Genomic DNA, 5453 nt, shown 5'->3' on the forward strand with positions numbered 1-5453 from the left:
GTCTTGTCGGGTTATTTATTACTTCGACACTCCTGCACTTGGGAGAAGACATCAATCTTTTAGTCATATCATTTAACATCCTTAGTTTTTGGATGAAATTTCTACGTAATTTATTTTGATATTAATTTTTAGAAAATCATAGTTGAAATCAAACTTAATCAAAATTAAAAAAATTTAATTAATTTTAAGAAATTAAATCAACATCCTTAGTTTTTGGATGAAATTTCTATGTAATTTATTTTGATATTAATTTTAAGAAATTAAATAAACTTTTAATGAGTTTAATTAAAGATTTTAATGAAGAAAAATGAGTTTGGAAATCAATCTAGTCAAAATTAAAAGAATTAATTAAGTTTAAAAATTTAATTAAACTTTTAATGAGTTTTTTGGATCTAATCAAGTATTTAATTAAAGATAAATCAAATTTAGAGGTCTAATTCCTATTAATTTACAAAAATTAAAATATTAAAGACACAATTAAAACTTCAAAATGATAAATTAGTACAATTAATAGCTCAATTGAAAGATATTTGAAAATTTGATGTTGATAGATTTCAAATTGCATTATCTTAAAATCAATGACTACCTTGAAAAGGATGCTATATTTAAGGGATTTAATTGAAAAATTTACAAGGATAAAATTAAATAAATTCTCAAAATTTTGGTTAAATTGAGAACTCAATTAATCAAATTAAAAAAGAAAATAGGGATGAGATTAAAGAGTATTATATAAATACCAAATCACTTATTTACAAAAATAAAATAAAATAGAAAACAAATTATTCGGTTGCTATTTATTTTCTACTACATTTTAACATAAAAAAGCTCAAATGTAGTAATGATTAAAATCAAAATGTAGTAATGATCCTTCTTAACAATAGTTAAATCATCAAAATCATTATTTATCTCCAAGAAATCAAAAATTAAATACCACAGTAACTCAACGCTCTCATAACTCATAAAAAACATGTCTGAAATGTCCTCTTCTAGTCTCCTCGTAACCTTCCTATTATAACAATTAAAATCATATCATAGATGCTCATATTGATGACCATGATATCCCTATACAATTCTAGCTGCTCACATCCTCTTTCTTTGCCTTCAAGATTCAAGAAAAAATCACAAGAAACTCACACCCTAAATTAACTGCTGAAATTTATAGGAGATGTGAGTAACCACCTTGCTAGCTACAAAACCAGAAAGATAACCACCTTGACCTTTTACCTCCAGCCCAGATCTCTTCCCAAAATCAAGGGAAGAGATTCACCCAGCTTGCGCCCTCGAGAACCTTATCATTTCTCCCATAGAAACCCCATAAAAAGACTCAAGCATCTCGGCAAGGGGAAAAGGAATTAATGAAGGAGAGCCTTGCAACAAAAAGGAAAGCTAGAAAATCAGTTTTTCATCAGCAAGGCTAGCAGTTGCTAATTCCATAGAGAATAGCGGCAGCAATTCTTCCACAGTCACGCCATTTCATAGTAGCAGCAATGATTTCTGCACCGTGACTGGCGGTGGATGATCTTTACCTCCAGCAGCTTCCTCCTCCTCAAGCAAATCCAACCATGCACTCCTCAGCACCACCGTGGACCTCTCCATCTGAACCGTGACTTCCTTTTCTCCATTAAAGCACCGTGAGCCTCCAGCTGAATGTCCAAGTTTTCTTCTCTCCATCCAGCAACAATGACTATCCTCCATACATCCGCACAACCCCAGTAAGCAACTGTTCTCCTTAACAGTCTAGTACTTACTCTCCACCGGCAGTCCAGCACTAACTTTCTAGCAGCAGCACCGTCAGCCTTTATCTCAGCTTCTCCTGATAGCATTTGTGGAAGCTTATCCTTCCAGCAGCGTCTTCTTCTCTACACCGTGAGCAAGCAGTAGCAGGAGCATTGTGAACAACAACATGAGATTCAACCAAAAAAAAAAAGCTTTTCTTCTCAATCACAGCAGCAGAAGTAAAGGAATGCAGGAAAAACAGAAGGAGAAGAAAAGGAAAAAGAGACCGGGTCAGTGTTTGTTCAAGTATGGACACACCAAGCTACCCCTGCCCTGGTGATATAGGTATAACTCTAATTCTCTTTAAAAACTATAAATTTGCTGTGATTTGTTTGCTACATGTTCATGGTTTATGGGCATGAGCTATGTATGGATTCATTAATTCAGTTGTTTTGATACTACAAGAGCAAAAGGAGAGCGTTTATTTTTGTTAGAGGTCAGGCTTTGCTTCTAAATTACGGGGTTTTATTATTATTATTTCCATAGATAAGGCTTTTGTTTAATTTAGGTTGGCAGTGGTTCCTGGGCCAGGGTTATGAATCCCAATTCATGTGGTTCAGCTGTGCCTTTCAAAGGCTCGAGGCTGTGTTCGTATGAACTAAAATTTTACGAAGAAAAAATGAATTTTTAACAATTTTCTTTGCTGAAGTTACGATTATTTTGTCCAACAAACCCTTAAATAATTTTCAAAAACATATCTAAAAAATTTAGGACCATTTAAAATTTTTTTATGGTTCCTTGTATGTTTTTTCAATTATTGAATTTAATTTAGATTATAGGTTTATATTATAAGATATAAACCTGATATTAAATATACTTGTTTTTTTTTTAAATTTCAAAAAATATATAAAAAAATAAAAATCCTTTATTTTGAAAAAATACAAAAAAAATATATATTTGTATGTGTATATGACCAAGTCTTTCAAAAAATAAAAATCATATTTACATAAATAATTAAAAAATAATACTTAGCATGATTTAGCATCCTTAAATATAAAAACTCAAGAAAAATAATATTTTTGATATCTTTACATGCATTTTTAGATTTAATAACTAATTTGTAAAATTTATGAGAACATGGCATACATGTTGAAAAAAATACTAGAAATATTATTTTGTTTGTTTGAATATTAAGGATTACGAACTTATATATAAGAAGTATGTGTATGTATGTATGTATAATAAGATAAAGATCTTCTTACTGAAAATGACATTTATTAAATTTTAAACAAACCAATGGTTAAAAAATACAACAATATATTATTTTATATCAAAAAAATACAGATTACCTTAGGTAAGGTGTACTAGGAGTGATACATCATCTCTATGCACAATTAATCCCCTTATCTAGACTTTAAGATCAGTTATAGTTCATAGTGATCAAAATACTATATGGTGACTCCATCGTATTTTTATTGATAAGAAACTAGAATTTCGTGTTTTTTCCATCTATCACCACGAAGATCCCCCTTTAGGGGAATAATCTTTGCAATGTCGCACACGTGCAATAATAGTTATGGTGTTTTTGAGGTGGTTTTCAAGTGAAAATGACCTAAAATAAGTTTTTAGGGTGCAAGATCTTAGACCGTAACTTTAGGGTTATCAAAGGTGACTTACAATTGAAATACTAAGTGACAAATCACCTACCACTCCAAGTTATTTGTTGCCCACTCTAAAAATAAAAAGAAAAAGGAGTGCATAATTCGCTCTTGATGGGAAAAAAACAAGCACACATTTGGGTTTTTTCTTTAAGCTAGTGGTGTGGGCTTAACCCAGTAACACCTAACCTCTTTTCTTTTTTTCTTTTCTTTTTTTTAGTTTTTAACCTTTCAATTTAATAGTTTCTATTTAAATATTGATTTATATCTTCTGTCATAACCTAATTTTGGACTTCCTTTAAAAAAAATTATATAAAAATAAAATAAAAACAACAAAAAACACTTGTAGCTTGGCTAGATTTGGATGAGAGGGGTTCTAAACGCTTTGAGAAACCAAATTGAGATTTTGGATAAAATTAGAATCCTAATTGTATCCCAAAGAACCTAAGATTGAAAGACAAAGCAAATTTAAGATTAAATCAAATGATTATCGGATGAATTTGCATAAAGATTAAATTTGAAGACTTAATTAGACCAATTTGATTTAATCATGAGTTCAATTAAAGGTTTAATTAAATTTAAGAATTAATTTGGGTCAAATTAAAAAAATTAATTAAGTGCAAGGACTTAATTAGACTTTTAATAAGTCAAACTAATTTTATTAGGGACGTAATTGATGAAAAATTAAGTTTGAAAGCCTAACTTTAGCTTAATTGAGAATATTAGAATTTTATAGGACCATATTTAATTTTTCCAAGCTCAATTGGTGATATTAGAGACAAAATCACAAGAAAATCAAAGTTTGGAGATCAATTACGAGTCATATTGAAGAATTCAAGACTAAGGACCTTTGGGTAAAAGACATATAAATTCATAGTTTTATTATTCAACCCAAAACCCTTTTCAATCTAGGAGGTAGCTCTTTCATTCGACGTTGTGCGCATCACGATAAGATGACAACTCTATTAGGGACTTGTTTGGTTGGATCGAGCTTTATTAATTGCATGCTTAATTATTTGTTATCCTATTTATTTTGTTGGTCTGTGTAATTTAATTTTAGCATGTGTTTCTTAACATACTGCTCATGCATTTTTCTGCATACTTCTCGTGCATAAGAATATCAGGTATGTATTAATGCTTTCATACATTTTAACATTTTGGAATAAACTCAATTATAGATTAGGTGAGAGAGTAATATATACCTCATGACTTCTATTTGTGTTTCAGATTCATGAAACACTTAACTATGAGTTAAGCATTTACTTGATAATGGTGATCACACGATGCTTCAATAATTTCTTGTAAAACCTCATGTTGCCTTTATTTGAGGTGGTTTATGTGCAAATTATATGTCATTTTGAGTCCAAATAATAAGCTTACCCTTTATAGTGATTAGAACTTGCTTTTAGGATATGAACTCCTTGATAATTCATTTTGCATTAAGACAGACTTGATCAATAATCCTAAACTCCGTAGGATTTTGTAAGCTAAAACCATGATTTTTTCTAAATACGCGCAATGATCTAAGATGATGTAGCCAGCTTAGGAATTGTCTAAGGATCAAAGTCAGGAAGTTATCACGTATAAAGCATTTTGTCTTTTTCAAATAAAAGGGGTTTAGACCTCTTTTTTTTTCTTTTTTTTTGTAATTTACAATGTATATGGTTTTTTTTTTTTTTTTTTTGTAATTTACAATGTATATAGAATTTAACCGAGATTGAGAAAGATGTTTTAAGATTCATCAAATTATGAATTTTTGCTTGTATTCAATAACGAAGTCATGAATTAGCTCTTTAAAAATGTTAATCCTTATTTAATGTATATGTATATACACTTGGATTCATAAGAATTTGACATGACCAAAAGATTGTTTTCTTCTCCCAAGTGCAGGAGTGTCGAAGTAATAAATAACTCGGCAAGACCGGGGTCAAACCATAGGGAGGTTAATTGTACAAATTATAAACAACAACAATAGTAACAATAACAATAACAACAATAATAGTAGCAATAATAATACTAATACTACTACTACTACTACTACTACTACTACTACTACTACTACTACTAGTAGTAGTAGTA

The sequence above is a fragment of the Populus euphratica genome, unplaced genomic scaffold (genome assembly GCF_000495115.2).
Source record: "Populus euphratica unplaced genomic scaffold, PopEup_1.0 scaffold388.1, whole genome shotgun sequence".
Lineage (NCBI taxonomy): Eukaryota > Viridiplantae > Streptophyta > Magnoliopsida > Malpighiales > Salicaceae > Populus > Populus euphratica.